The sequence below is a fragment of the Piliocolobus tephrosceles genome, chromosome 1 (genome assembly GCF_002776525.5).
Source record: "Piliocolobus tephrosceles isolate RC106 chromosome 1, ASM277652v3, whole genome shotgun sequence".
NCBI classification, from domain to species: Eukaryota; Metazoa; Chordata; class Mammalia; order Primates; family Cercopithecidae; genus Piliocolobus; species Piliocolobus tephrosceles.
This window is the reverse complement of record NC_045434.1, coordinates 143,765,946-143,783,154: the sequence shown is the minus strand read 5'-3', so window position 1 is coordinate 143,783,154 and position 17,209 is coordinate 143,765,946.

Genomic DNA, 17,209 nt, shown 5'->3' with positions numbered 1-17,209 from the left:
ATAGATAGTAATGGAAGGACATGAACTATGTTAGAACAGTGGGAGAAAACATCAAAAAATGAGTTTTCATTTCCACTGTTTTCCCTGATTTTTCACCAATGAAGAAGGAAGCCTCAATTCTCAGCATCCATTGTGAGGTGTTATGGCTCCTAATTCATCAAAATTTTCAAGTCTCTTGCTTATGTTCTTCCCTTTCTTGGCAGCCCCCTCTGCCCATCTGATCTTCTCCTCACCTTTCGTTGATCAGCTATAAATTCATCTCTTGATATCTACAGTAACCCCACCAGATAAACACACTTCTTTTGGCTTTGGATTCTAGAACTATTGGCATATACTTTCTTTTTTTGCAGTGCTAATTGTAATTAGTCCTGCAAAGATGTGTCTTACTTATTTTTTCTAGAGTTGATAATGCATAAAGGAAGAAATTCAATATTCACACATTCACATGTGTTTATGGAGCACTTACTGTGTGGTAGAAGCTGAATTAGGTGCTGAATCTTCATTTATATGAGGAATTAAAGAGACTTTTTTTTTTTTTTACCTCAAAACTGTTGACTTCAATGGTGCCACCTTTCCCTCAAAATATCTCAATGAAAGTTCAGTGAAATAGCCTATTTACTTACTAATTGCTCTTTTCCTATAGCTCCTTTTTAGTTTGATGCTTTGGGGACAGAGGATACACTCAACTATACATTCATAATCACACCTCCCCCAGCCCTTAATCAGTGTCCCTGGATCCAATTTGGTCCAAACGCCGGATGAGTTTTTTCCCTCCAGAAGGCACTTGATTTCCTAATATAAATAGACTTCTGCTGGGACCACCTAATCTTCCCAAACAACTGCATTCTAGACACATCTGAATCCTAAAGTCAATATAACTTGAGTTCTTAAGTTGAGACTCTGGAAGCACCTGTATAAATGAGAATGCTAAAACAATTTTCTTGAGATCTTTTTGAGAGCAGAACTATGTCTTATATCCTAAATGCTAAGTATAGTTTCTGGTACTGTGTAAACATTTGTTGATTAAATAAATCAATTTAGGATCCTTTCTTCATAGAGATGCTTCTTTTCTCATCAGAAAATATTTTGCTTCAAACTTTTTAAACCATTGCGTAATTGTGAAGTACTTTCATAGAGAGTCCACTAGGGGCAGCACTGTGTATGTGAAAACAGCGTGGTTGTGTTCCCGGTACATGCTTTAAGAAATCTGTCAGCCCCTTGTGTGTAAATCTTCATGCTTATAGAGATAACATTCTATTGTCTCTTTTTTGAAGGACTGGGGAGAGAACAAATGTTTATTTTTTGGTATTTAGTAGACATTACCTATTTTAGTTCTTATGACAACACCGTAAGGAGGCAAACTCCTCTTAGTTTAAATGAATAAGAAAACTGAAGCTCTGCCATGTAGGAAAAGTTGTCTCAGGTCTCACCAAAGCTCACAAACAACTAAGATTTGGAGTCAGATTTCCTTAATGCAGAGCACATGTTCCATCAATAGCACCAGGCACCATCCACATAGCCATGAGGGATGGTGAAGGGCCCTTAAATGTACTTCCAGGAATGTATTCCTCCTTCTTTGAGTCCAGCATGGACCAGGGAGCTCTGGACTCAAGGAGCACTGGCTTTAAGAAATCAATTAATTCCAAACTTAAAAAATTCAGAACATATTTGGTAAATATTGATTAGTAAATGCCTATAGTTCTAGATGATAAAAAACAGATGACATAAAGGAGTGAAGAGGATATTAAATAAAAGAAAAATAATCAAAATCAAATGGTTGAAAAATGAAGACTCATTTGGCATGGTGCCAACATAATTCCTAACTTAGTCTACTTTGAGACAGCATTGTCTTAAAAGTTATTATATATACTATGTGGATCATCATCCTATTTTAGGATTTACTGAGACCCTCAAGATGGAGGTGTTGAGTAGCTAATGGCTCTACTGTATTTTGTACATTATTTTGCTGTCTGGCTATTGAAACTACGAAGTTGATATTGAAGGGTGTGCAAGTTTTGGTTTAAAAAACATTTTATTTAACACATATTCAGGAAAGAAAGTTTCAGTTATGTTAAAGTTAGGTAACTAGCTTGGAGATTTCAGTGATTTATTTTCATCATGGAATGAAAGGAAGAAATGAAGCATAGAATATTAGATTATTAAATCAAATTTTCCTTTTTGTTTCATTTATTTATTTATTTATTTATTTATTTATTTTAACTGAAGCACAAAGTGGCTGAGTGACTTAGTTGGTTGCATAGTTCACTAGTACAGATCTGGGACTAGTCCTAACTCTCTTGATTCTTGATTCAGTGTACTTAGTAATTAGTAGATACATGTAGTTTTCAACTAAAGAATAAAATGTAAGGTAGCCTGTTCTTGCTTCATATAAGTAAGTATTTAAAATAAAATTGATACAATAAATTTCAAAAGTTTTTATACCCTGAAAAGGAATTGTCTTTTATTCTTATGATTTGACTCCACACAGACATTCATTAGCTTTGCTTCCTTTCCAATTTGGCCTGGACCCAATGATCAATTGCTTCAACTATTCTCAACCAGCATCCTCAATTCCCTTAAGACACTGACTGTCCATACCACCCCCTTTCCAGGCCCCCAGCTATAGATCAATGATCTGTTTTCTGGATTTCTGCTTCTGGGTTTCTGAGAAGTGCTCAAGAAAGTTGCATAACCATGCTGATGGTGTCATTACTAGTGAAAATGTTCCAAACTCACTCAGGCCACCGATGATGCTTAGCAATTCTTTTATTCATCCGTAGCAGGGTCCCTTTTCTAGTCTTAAAAGGCTTTTGTAAACCACTCCTTTTTTTCTTAATCCTTAGCCTCATCCTTGACCTTTAACTGGGCAGATGGTGTTTCCTTCTTGACTCAGAACATCAAGGCCATCAGAAAAGCATTTCTTCAGTATTATCCTTGTTCATTTCTGAAATTAAATATACTTTCTTCATCTTTCCTTCCTTTCTTAGAGGAAGGAGAATGGTCAAGAGCAGGGGCTCTGTAGTCAGACTGAGCATCTCAACTCTTCAACCTGTTAGTGTGTGACTTCAGGACTTGTCCTGTATGTAAGTTTTCTTCTCTGTGAAATGGGGGCAATAACAGTATCTGCCACCCAGGCTTGAGATGAGGAGTAATGAGATAATGTTCCTAGGAGCATAAGAAATTGCTCTGCTCTTCCCATAGTAAACCCTATCGCTTCCCTCATTGGTTTTGAGCAATAATTATTTCCCATCCTTCTTCAATGCCATCTTCTCTACAGTTTAAGAGCACTTCTAACTGTCCCCTACCCTAAGAAGGTCAGTGCTTGCACTCTACCTATCTCTTTAGTTTTTATCTAACTCTAACTCTTACTGTGAACTTAATCTTGTCTCACCCTTGTTCTTCCTATTATTACATAAAGCTGGAAACTTTGAGTGGTTTCTGAGCTGACACTGGAACTCAGGCCCAGAATTCATGGTTGGGTGAGATGGCCGTTGAAATCCACTGACTCCAAGATGTTATGATTCTGTGAGTAAAGATGTAAGGTAGAATTGATTCCTCCTCATAACTAAAAAGAGTTTGTGTGACAACTATTTCTGTGAATCCTTGTGGGGCAAATTAGAAATGAAGTCATAGCAAACCTGACAGAAACAAGCAATGGGGAAAGGATTTCCTATTTAATAAATGGTGTTGGAAAAACTGGCTAGCCATATGTGGAAAACTGAAACTGGATCCCTTCCTTAAACCTTATACAAAAATGAACTCAAGATGGATTAAAGACTTAAATGTAAAACCTAAAACTATAAAAACCCTAGAAGAAAACCTAGGCAATACCATTCAGGACATAGACATGGGCAAAGACTTCATGACTAAAACACCAAAAGCAATGGCAACAAAAACCAAAATAGACAAATGGGGTATAATTAAACTAAAGAGCTTCTGCACAGCAAAAGAAACTATCATCAGAATGAACAGGCAATCTAAGAATGGGAGAAAATTTTTGCAATCTATCCATCTGATGAAGGGCTAATATCCAGAATCTACAAGGAACTTAAACAAATTTACAAGAAAAAACAAACAACCCCATCAAAAAGTGGGCAAAAGATATGAACAGACACTTCTGAAAAGAAGACATTTATGCAGCCTATGAACATGAAAAGAAGCTCATTATCACTGGTCATTAGAGAAATGCAGATCCCAACCGCAATGAGATACCGTCTCATGTCAGTTAGAATGGCGATCGTGAAAAAGTCAGGAAACAACAAATGCTGGGGAGGATGTGGAGAAATAGGAATGTGTTTATACTGTTGGTCGGAGTGTAAATTAGTTTAACCATTGTGGAAGGCAGTGTGGTAATTCCTCAAGGATATAGAACCAGAAATACCATTTGACCCAGCAATCCCATTACTGGGTATATACCCAAAGGATTATAAAATCATTCAGCTATAAAGACATATGCACACATATGTTTATTGCAGCACTATTCACAATAGCAAAGACATGGAACCAACCCAAATGCCCATCAATGACAGACTGGATAAAGAAAATGTGGCACATATACACCGTGGAATACTATGCAGCCATAAAAAGGATGAGTTCACGTCCTTTGCAGAGAAATGGATAAAGCTGGAAACCATCATTCTCAGCAAACTAACACAGGAAGAGAAAACCAAAAATTGCATATTCTCACTCATAAATGGGAGTTGAACAATGAGAACACATGGACACAGGGAGGGGAACATCACACACTGGGGCCTTTCAGGGGGTGAGGGGCTGGGAGAGGGATAGCATTAGGAGAAATACCTAATGTAGATGATGGGTTGATGGGTGCAACTAACCACCATGGCATGTGTATACCTACGTAACAAACTTGCATGTTCTGCATATGTATTCCAGAACTTAAAGTATATATATATGTACATACACACATACTTTATGTATAAATGAAGTCATATATATATACTATATACTATATATATGTATGCATGAAGTCATAGAAGTTCCTCTGTTCCTCTGTAGACAAGCTGAAAGTCTCTGTAGAGCCCTTCTAGTACAAGCTATTGCTATTCATAATATACTTGAAGAAATGGAGTCTTGGAAACATTAAATGACTTGGTAATTAAAAATAGAGTCAGGCTTAGAACCCAGGACTTGAATTCAAAGGATAGAAGGCAGTATAGTGAAGGTCGATCACTGAGTTTATCAAGTTGACTGACAATGAAAATACACAAATACACTTCTGTGAGAGCTTAGGCATAAGGATCATTTTCAGGAAATTTTATAGCTTTTGTCTATACCTCATTCTATTTGTTTGTGATGTAGTTGTATCTTCTGAGCCCACAGAGAAATTGAACTGTGCTTTTCAATTATCCAAAGTGATGGAGCCTTGCTGTAATTCCCTGGTAGAGTCCAGGCTACATCAAATTGCCCAGGAGGTTGATATGTCTTGAAGGATTTTGGTAAGCAAGGTCTCTAGGATTGGACCCAAGACCAATCTACCTTTATTACCAGAGGCTGGGGGTGAGGTGGGGTGGAGGGATTGGAGAGATGTTGGTCAAAGGACACAACATTTCAGTTAGACAGGAGGAATAAGTTCAGGAGATTTATTGTACATCATGGTGACTATACTTAATAACAGTGCATTGTATACTTGAAATGGCTATGAGTAGATTTTAAGTGTTTTCATCTCAAAAATAGTAAGTATATGAGGTAATGCATATGTTAAATCGCTTGATTTAGGCATTCCACAATGTATGCATATATCAAAACATCATGTTGTACGTGATAAATATACATGACTTTTACTTGTGATCTGAAAAATAAAGACTAATTTCAAAAGTAATTCTGTGTTCTTCTCACTGCATTCTATCACTTGGCATATCATGGCCATTTGTCCTATAACTAATCATTTTGATTACTCAATTTAGGTGGTGTCTGTCAATCTTCTTTACTGTGAACTTATTCTTTTTCTCTTTGCAATTAATAAGTTTTCTGTGGGAAGGTATTTTGAAGCTATGTAAATATCCCATTTCTAATCAATCTTTTGTTTATTGATTTATATCACTATGGCTTCATGGTTTTCAATTTTTATTTAATGGATTATAATAATCTATTACTATTATTATTTATGTTGATGCTCAAATTGTCACCTATTTGGTCAGTCTTTCTTTAAATTGCTTTTTGTATTTTCAGACCTGTCCCTATCATTCTTTGATTACTTCCTTGCTTATTTTGCATATAATATTCCTGCCAATCCTGTAATCAGCCATTTCTTCTTTGAGCCTTTATCCCTTTTAATGGAGAACAGTATCCAGAAGCCAAGATCTGTTTACTAGGAGTACTCACTGCTATTGGGGTATTGCTGCTCCCACTTCTTTGGGGTGGACAGAGGTAGGTGATGTACACACATACTTATATTCACATATACACATTTATACATGCATATACACATTTATGTTCATTTTTTGATATACATCTAGATAATGAAAATTATGAGTTTACACAGGTATTTCTGTGTACATTTACTTATTTGATCAGTTTTCTTGAATATAATTAATCTCCCATCTCAACCATTACTCCTTCCCTTCCATGGATGTTTTCCTAGCTCACTCAGGCTCCAACACCTCGTGTTAGGCACTTCCTTTCCATGGAAGTCCTGCTTTATCTTTCCATGGGCTTAGTAACTGATGTCATGCTATACGTCCAAATCCCCATGGATGCCCTCTCCAACCTGCTCAAGTCAAGCTCTGACTTCCCACACTGGGACACCCTGCATAGACGCCCTCCTTATCCTCCTTGGCCCCAACATCTATGCCAGTCTGCCTCTTTTTATTGATGCCCTGCTCGCCTTCCTTGAGATTTGAAATCTCATTTTAGGTCTCCCTCCAGTCTAGATGCCTTCCTCATCCCATCTCCCCATCACGTGGTTTTCCTCCCTACTCTACTCAGGTTCTGATACTCACAGCAACCTCCTCCTCTAGGTGGATCCCCTCCTCACCCTGAGTGAGCTCTGATAGTCTGCTCAAGGTCACCATGGCTGCCTCCTACTTTCAGCAAATACTGTATGGCTATGCTCCCACAAATGGCTTTAGAACTGAATTTTTTGGGAAGGCAAAGAAACTGAAAGGGAAGTTGACAATTGGAATTTGTCATTGGAATTCATCCCTAATTCCAGTTTTTCCCTCCAGTTCTGACCATTCCTAGTCCATCTTGCCAGCTCATTGCATCATTTGTCTTGCCGGGTCATCTTGGTTTCTTACTAACTCTTGTTTGCAGTTTGCTTGACTTTGGTGTGTGTCCATTAAGACATGCCTCTGGCTTAGCCTCCCAGGGCTGCATCACCACCTCAGCTCCAGGCTGTTAGATGACAGTTCAGGTTCCGGCTGACTCAAGCTGCTTCTGCGGCAACCACAACCAATCTCAGGAGAAAGAGCTAGAGCAAGTGATACCAAAGAAAGGGTTGTCTCTGAGGGGTGGTTGTTGAAACTACAGGTGTGGAAGAAGTTGTCCAAAGGAAAAGTGAAGAAAAGGAAGCGGAAATTAAAGAGTATCTTGTGAGGAATGTTTATATGTTTATATTTAAGATAAAGAAGGAGAAAAGGAAAAAAGGAGTTAGAACAGAGATACTATGGACTAACCTACAACCTGGAAAAATTGAAGTAGTTGCTGTAGGTGACTAAGTTCTTTTTGAGGAGAATTTGACTCAATGCTGTGTCCTCAAACAATTAAAATGGGAAAATAGCATTATCATTGTTATAAAGCCTGAGTAAACCAATAAATATGACATAGAATGCCTTATTACAGTAAAAATGACTCAGTAGGCTGAGTCAAACTAAGTGATTCATCTATGCAGCCTGTCCGATCATCTGACAATTATTTTGCCTGACTTTGGAGTTCAGGGTCAGTTAAAAGAGACTTGCCTCTTCTGTTTTAGTCAACTTTCAGGGTGGATAGTTTGTTCTGATAATAACACACACGAACTTATTATAAAAAACCTTGGGGGAGAAACCCTTCAAAAAGCATAGAGCTTTCACTTGGATGGCTTGGGTGAAGTTATTTGCCTAGGTGACCTTGTTCAGATGGGCAGATTCTCTGGAAATATAAGTAGTATGTATGTCTATCTTATTCACCGCTCTATCCTCAGCACCTAATACAGTGCCTGGCACATTATACATGCTCAGTCAGTACCTGTAAAGTGAATGAATAAAGGAAGATTTGTCTGTACTTCTTTGAGAAGTCATCATCTGATGGTGGAGAGGACTCACCTCAGAAATTTTTTTTGGATAACAGTGGTAAGATGGTCACGCTCTAAACATTTTTCAAGATGGTCATCAAGGGCCAGGCGCAGTGGCTTACGCCTGTAATCCCAGCACTTTGGGAGGCTGAGATGGGCAGATCACGAGGTCAGGAGTTCAAGAGCAGTCTGGCCAACATGGTGAAACCCAGTCTCTACTAAAGATACAAAAAATTAACCAGGCTTGGTGGTGGGTGCCTGTAATCCCACCTACTTGGGAGGCTGAGGTAGGAGAATCACTTGAACCTGGGAGGCGGAGGTTGCAGTGAGCTGAGATTGCGCCATCGCATTCCAGCCTGGGCAACAGAGTGAGACTTTGTCAAAAAAACAAAACAAAACAAAAAACAAAACAAAACATCATTATTTGGTATATTAAAGTTGTTCTCTGCAATAAGGCTTTTTTTTTTTTTTACTGTGAAATTCCTTCACAGAAATTGATGCTATTCTTTGGTGCTTATAATGTAAAACTTTCCCAGAAGGTCAGACAGTAAATCACCTAAGAAATGGGTGTCTAGATCGTAGATGACAATGTAACAGTTGGAGGTTCTTTTAGAAGCAAGTAGCTATCTGGGTTGAAATAACTGAGGAGTAATGTATAATCAGCTTACTGGGCCTGAAGATGCATTCCACCCAGGAAGGCAGTTGTGCTGATTGGGTCTTTTCCTCACATAGCAAAATTTCCAGTAATTGTGGTGACAAAACCATGACCATTTATGAGAAAGTTATTACAGTGATTAAGTAATATGTCTTTGAGATGGCTTAATCAAAATTATTATAAAGTGGTCTCCTCCATCACAATTATTTTTCATTTTTATGTTTACCAGACCACTGTAATTTATTTATGTATTTATTTTTTAAGAGATGGGATCTTACTATTATGCCCAGACTGGACTTGAACTCCTGGCCTCAAGTAATCCTCCTGCCTCAACTTCTCAAGTAACTGGGACTACAAGTATGTGCCACCATGTCTGGTAAAAAATACTAAAATTTAATTAGCATATACTTTATGCCTAGCATATTTAATTTTTAAAGATTTATTTAGCTGTTGAGTAAAACATAGATGATGATTAATAGTGTATGCTTCACTTAGAGAAATCAGTTATGAAAACACCCTAATGGTTAAGAGCTATTGCTCAAGAATAGACAGATGTAAGTTTAAATTTTGCCTCCTCTTTTTTTTTTCTAGCTGGGCTTTTGGGTGTGTTATCAAATGTTTCTTTGCCTAAATTTACCCAGCAATAAATGAGATTTACTAATATTATTTACTTCATGGAGATGTTTGGAGCATTCAATGAGATAATGTATTTAAAGCATTTAGCTTAGTATCTGGCAAATACTAAGCATTAAATCAATATTAATATTCTTTGTTATGGAAGGATTTGTCATAGATTTCCTTCAAATGCTCTGCTCCCCTTAAATGTATCAATTTACATGGAACTTCCTAGGAGCTCAGATATTAGATAAGATAAACAATATATATATGAAAGAATAATATTTTTCATTAAATTTAACCCACGGACATGTGGTTCTCAATGGAAGTAGGATGGGGAGGAGGGCAGTGCTTCCCAGTGTGATGGCTTTTGGAAATGTATGAGCTGTCTTTGGTCCACATATACTAGTTAAAGATCTCTGGGTGTGTGACATTTACCTTTCATAATATAAAGAACATTGCTAGTTAGTATTATCAATATAAAATGTATAGAATGTTAACTGATTTAAAAAATGGCAGCAATGCTCATTTTCACATAGACATTTAGAATGAAACATTGATGAGATTTGTGATATATGTTCTTATGCAATTACTATTTTTATTCAGCATAATGATTTGGAATGATGCCTAATAAAATAAATGGTTGACCAGAAGATTAATAATGTGTTGGTTTCTCAATAGAAGAGGAGGAAAACATGTTTTTAAGATTCTTACCATAAGGTAAAGTATTCATTCAGGTTGTTCATTCATTCATTCTATTTATTTATTTAGCAAACATTTAATGAATGTCTGTTATGTCCATTCTGCTTTATTTATTTATTTATTTATTTATTTATTTATTTATTTATTTATTCATTTTGTGTTTGCTTTAATTTTATTCCTCTTTTATTTTGGATTTTTCCTGTTACCTCATCGAGGGAGAACATTCTGCTTTATTTAATCTGTGTCTAGTCCAGTGATTGACAGATTGTTAAGCACAATATTAGGTGCTTAGCAAAAGAACATTGGATCATGGATTGATGAATGAGTGGTAGTTGAATAATAAATACATGATCCCTGCTCTCTAGAAAGTTATAACCCAGTGGATTAGAGAGATGGTTTGGGAGACAAAAAAAACTCTTTGAGAATGCCTTTTATGCTTTCTGCCTTAGCTTCAAATTTTAGTACGTAATATATAAAGTAGCAAATGTGCAGATTCGAGTCTGATATACAGAGATCTGTCTAATAGGGATGGGAGAGAGCCCTGGAATCTACAGTATTAGCAAGAATTCCAGGTAATTCTTATGTATGTGCTCCATGTTCCAATCTTTGAGAAATAATGTTTTAGATCTCAAAGGGTCAAAATTATTGTCAAATTACCTTTACACTTACTTTTTATTGCTGCTACCACCACCACCACCACCAAGAACAACATAGCAAAGCAAAGAAAAACAAAATAAAACAAAACACACTTAGATTGCTCCAGGGAAGGGAAGTACTAGGAGAAGCAATTTGAGTGCAGTGTGGGCATCTTTCTGAGTTCAGGAGTGTATGGCTTCTAATCTTCTCAGTTGGATTTCACTGGTGGATGAGTGTGGACAAGCAGCATTCTGAACCATTTTTTTATCCTTTGCTGCAGTATTTTCTCCATCTTTTGTGGGGAGAAGTTACTGCTTATACTAATTTTACAGAACTGATGGCTATTTGGAAAGGCTGGCTTATCTTACCCATTCCTGAGTTTCTGTTACTATAGCTGTGGTTAACATTAGGGCTATTTGACCTTGGTGACTGTAAATGTCATAAGGCTATTCATACAAGATATGATATTCTCATAAACAGCTTCTGGTAAAAGAAAGACACATACTTACACAAAGTAGCAGGCTCAACCAGTTGGAGAACTGATAGCAAAAAAGGACTTTGACTACTTTTCTGTCACTTGGTGTCACTATACACAGTCTAAGCATAACAGTGTCTTTCAATTTCCAAAGTGCAAAAATTTGACTACCTCACACATTGGAAAGAAGATGAAATTAAAAAAATTGAGAACCCCTTGTCTTTTTGAGTATCTTGAAGGAGAAACTGAGTCTTGCTCTTTTAAATTTTAATGTGTAGCTTTAGGCAGAGGGATTTGTGGTAGCTGAGTGGAAACTGGTCTTGGGGAATCCTGGCTCACTGTGGAGTCAATCACAAGTGCTAGAACATTCATCGAGCTGTAGTTGATCTTTTGGAGGGTGGATTTCCCACATCCCCAGTGTTATGGGGACAAAAACAAGAGGGCTTTAAAGGTTGGGGTGGGCCACTGGGCACCACTTTCTGGCCAGCTCAGAAACACGGCAGTGGATAAATCTCTCCCATGGAAGATGCAAAGCTACTCAGGGTGGTGGTGGCAGGTGAGACTCTCCAGCAGCACTGAGCCAAGGAAGACTGCTTCTAAAGCTAGTTATAAAATTTGGGCCAGGAGCACATGGCTAAGATGATTAGATCCTTCACTTGAGTTGCTTGCATAAATGTTGGATGGAGGCCAGGGAGAAAACATATTCTCTTAGTATTAATACTATGTTTCATTGTGGAGCCCTCATGCTCTATCAGGCATCTGCCCAGGGCCCTGCCTATTAGTTTTTGTGTTCAAATTCAGTCACATCCTAGGGGGCAAGCAAGTCCTGGAGTTCTGGGCTAGGACTGGTTTTAAAAATTAGCACTTTATGGATCCAAAACCATTGGCCTCCCTTTCTCTTTCAGCATCAGGTTCCTAAGGGATGAGGCAAATTTTCTATTTTTAAAAAATTGTTTAATTTTATTCTTATGAAAGTTAAATTCACATAACATGCATTAGTTACCATTTAACCATTTTTAAAGGGTTTGATTAGTGGCATTTAGTACATTCACAATGTTTACAACAGTTACCACTATCTAGTTCCAGAATATTTTCCTCACCCTCAGAGACCCCATACCCAATAAGCAGTCACTCCATTTCCCCGCTTCCTCCCCTGCCTGGATACCACTAAGCTGATTTCTCTCTCTACGAATTTCTCTATTCTGGATATTTCATATAAGTGGAATGATACAATATGTGTTCTTTTGCATCTGGCTTCTTTCACTTAATATAGAGTTTTCAAGATTCATTCATGTCAGAGCATGTATCAGTATATCAACAGTTGATGGACATTTGGGTTATTCACATCTTTTGGTCACTGTGAATAGTGCTGCTGTGAATATTTGGGTGCAAGTTTTGTCTGAATACCTGTTTTCAGTTCTTTTGGGTATTTACCTAAAAGTGGAATGGTTGGCTCATATAGCAACTTTATGTTCAATTTTTTTTTGAGGAAACACAAACTATTTTCTACAGTGGTTGCACCATTCTACATTCCCAGCAGCAATATAAGGGTTCCATTTTTTCCACATTCTTGTCAAAACTTGCTATTTTCCATTTAAAAAAAATGATAGTATCATCCTAGTGGGTCTAAAGTGGCATTTCATGGAAATTTTGCTTTACATTTGCTTAGTGACTAATGATGTTGTGCACTTTAAATGTACTTTTTGGCTATTAATGTCTTTTTTTTTGGAGAAATATCTATTAAAGTCCTTAGTCTAATTTTTAATTGGATTTTTTTAACTTTTTGTCATTGAGTTGTAAAAGTTCTTTATATATTCTAGATATTAGACCTTTATTAGCTATATAATTTTGAATATTTTCTCTCATTCTGTGATGAAAAAGTTTTACATTTTGACAAAGTCTAATTTATTTATTTTTGTTGTGCATGCTTTTGGTGATGTATCTAAGAAAGCATTACTAAATTCAAGGTACTAAAGATTTACCCTTAAGTTTTCTTTTAAGAGCTTTAGTGTTTTTGTAAGTTTATTACAGCTGTGTTCTTTGTTGCGTGTGGCCATCGAAATCTGTTCTGTCAGCTAGTGATATGAGACATTTCCTTAAACACCGAAATGTAGCAACTTCTTTCTTCATTAAACATGTCACTGGATGCTGTGCATTGTTTATTAGATTCTAGAGTTCCAAAGTGATTCAAAAACTGACATCCTTTGCTTTTGTGGTGGAATGGAATATTGGAGTTCCTTCTCTGCCACTTTTGGTGATGACACCTATTCCTACTTTTCTTTGTTAAACACAAATTTTTAAAAACACCCTACATTATGCTGAATAGTGACATTCAAAGATATAAGATTCTAATCCCTGGGCCCTGTAAATTTTGCCATGTAAGGGAAAAGGGTCTTTCTAAATGTGATTAATGATCTTGAAAAGAAAATAATATCCTGAATTATCCAGAAGGACTTTAAATGCCATCACATGTATCCATGTAAGAGGACAACACAGGAAAATTTAAAAGACACACACAGCGGAGAATGCAATATATCCACAGAGAAGGAGATTGAAGTGATGTGGTCACACTCAAGGAATGCCAGAGCCACGAGAAGCTGGAGGAGGCAAAACCCAAATTCTTCCTCAGAGTTTCCTGAGGCAGTGCTGCTCAGCCATAACCTTGATTTTGGCTCAGTAAAACTGATTTCAGACTTCTGGCCTCCAGAACTTTGACAGAATATATTTCTGTTGTTTCTAAGATACCAAGTTTGTGCTAAGTTGTTACAGTAGTCCTTGGAAACTAACACTCCTTCTATTATATTACTGGGCTATTTTATTTCATTTATGGCTGCTGTCAAAGGAAGCTACCTTCAGTGATTTCAAGGTGACTTTTTGACCTATTATGTAATTTACTTCACACACACACACACACACACACACACACACACACACACACACAGAGTATCAATGTGTATATATATACACATACATACATATACAACTATGTATATATACAACTATATACACACACACACACACACACACACACACACACACACACACACATATATATAGTTGTAACTGGTACGTCCCTTGCAAAATAAGAGGAAAGGAAACAAAAAACCCCAGGAATTTAATCTTTGGCTTGGCATCTGTTCACTAGAGCATTCCATTACATACCCTATTTATTTTCCACAAACTAGAAGGAAGATGTAAAATATTTATTTGGCATTCAGCCTCAATGAGAAGGAGCCCAGCACAAATTACAAATATGAAAACCTCTGTATTTCATACAGGCAATATATAGAAGAATAATTATAATTCAATGTGATATTATAATAGTATATTAGCAAAAAATCATAGAATCCCAGAGAAGGGACTTGATAATTAGGGATACTAGATATTACTTCTTAAGGATGTCCCATTAGGTCAAGTCTAAAAGGATGACAGGATTTGCTAGACAGGGAATGCATAAATATGGAATGTCATGTGCAGGGACACTGAAATGTGAAATGGTGTGATTATCTGAGAAATGTAATGGGAAGTTTTGTTTGTCTAGAAGTTAGGAGGTAAAGAAAAATAGATGATAATGCTGGAAAATTAGGTGGGTCCCAAACTGTAGAGTATCTTGAATGCTCTGATGAGCATTTGATGATGTGATGATTAATCTCTAGGAAACTGGGAGCCCACAGACATTTAAAAGCAGAGAAGAAAGATGATGTTGGAGGTATTGTGGATGATGAACTGGATCAGAGAGTTAGACGTAAGAGAAGATAACAACTTAAGCTAAAACAATGGTAATGGGGATAGACTTTAGATTGGAAAGACAGCCAAATTTAGAGTTGATAAGGACTTATTAGATTTGTGGTAGAGATAGTAGAGAGATACTGACATTGAAGAAAAAACTGATAATAATTTTATAGGTTGAATGTTTGTGTCTGCCTAAAATCCATATGTTGAAGCCCTAAACTCCAATGTTATTGTACTTGCAGATGAGAACTTTGAGAGTAATCAGGGTTAAATGAGGTCCTAAGGGTGAGACCCTCATGATGAGATAAGTATCCTTGTAAGAGGAGATACCAGGGAGGTTGTTCCATCTTTCTCCCTCCTGTGATGACACAGCAAGAAGGTGGCCATCTGCAAGCTAGGAAGAGAGGCCCCATCAGCAACTGAACAGGGCCAGACCCTGATATTGGACCTTACAGCTTTCAGGGCTGTAAGAAAATAAATTTCTCTGTTTGAGTCACCCAATTTATGGTATTTTCTTCTAACAGCCTGAGCTGACCAACACAATGCTATTGGCTGGTATGTAATACTTAAATATGAAATATTAGTGGCTTTTGACATATTTAGAAGATGAAGGTTGAGTATGAATTTTCTTTTTTTTGATGAACATAACTGGATGTTGGGATCCAATGCCTGGAAATCAAAGTAATTACCATTATCAACTCATTTAGTTCCAGAGAGTGATGGATGAACATTTGCTGCCAGGACTCAATTATTCTTATTATTCACAATCACACATAATTTTATACTTGGGTTGGGGAGCCAAGGCCAAAAATTTCTCCTTGAAGGTCAACAAGTTATGTGTGCATTTATAAATTAAAAAAATAACCACCTGCCACTTTAGCAGGATAATTATATACTATCAAAAAGTTTTGGAGATCATTTCTACAACAGTGGCCAGAATAGCAGAAATATATTCAATAACTTCACAGTTACTGAAGTTTGGGTTTTCTTTATTACGCTTGTTATATATAAATGATTGTGGGAAATATCTATGAAAATTATCATGTTAGAATAACTCTCATGGGAGCATAGTTTCTTAGTAGAATACAATTAGATATCATTAATAATAAAGTATGATTTTATATGTTGCTCCTTTTACTTCCTAATCTTTAGACCAATTTTATTCCTAAAATTTTTTCTCTTTGACATGTCTGCAAAAATTTAGCAGTGGAGTGTCTGGACATTGCTTAGTTATATCTGAAATCATTGACAATATATTATTTTTTATAAACTAAACTTCATTATGGAAATTAGAAACATTTCCATAAGTAAAATTGTATTGAACTTAATGAATTTACTTGTCAAAAATAAAAGACTGAAAATATCTTAGTAGCTTGTGAAATGTAGTCATTCAAAAAGTGCCAGCTGCCTTTATTCCATTTTGGAAGTACCTGTATACATGATTATATTCACGTGCCTAGATTCTCACTATAATTTTCTAGTACTGTTGTAACAAATTACTACAAACTTAGAGGTTTAAGCAATACACATCTGTTATCTTATAGGTCTGGAGGTCCAAAATCTGAAATAGGTCTTGCTGAGCTAAAATCAAGGTGTGAGCAGAGTTGCAATCCTTCTGAAGACACTAGGGGAGAATTCATTTTATTGCAATTTCAGCTTCTAGAGGCCATCACATTCCTTGGGTCATGGCTCCATTCCTCCATCTTCAAAACCAGCTGGTGGAGTCTTTCTTCTGATGTGTTTCTCTTGTTCTGACTCTTCTGCTTTGTTTTTCTCAATTTGAGGGCCTTTGTGATCACATGGGGCCCACTCAGATAATCCAGATAAGAACCTATCTCAAGGTTCTTAGCAACAATTCCAGACTTCAGGGAGTTCATAATATAGTGGGAGACATCAATACATAAAGATGCTTACTACCATGCATGAGGACTGCTAAGAAGGGCTGTGCAGAACATAAAGAGAGGGCAGAAGGAGTACAATTGACTGACTCTTCCTGGAACTACCCAAGGAAGGCTTTACAGAAGGGCTAAGTGACCTGGGTCTTTGTGAGAAAGGCAATTGGCCATGCAGAGAATTGAGTCAGTGATATTTCAGGCAGATGAAACATCATAGTCAAGGGCAGGCAAGTAGGGAAGAGCATGTTGCATGTATTATTTGAATAGGA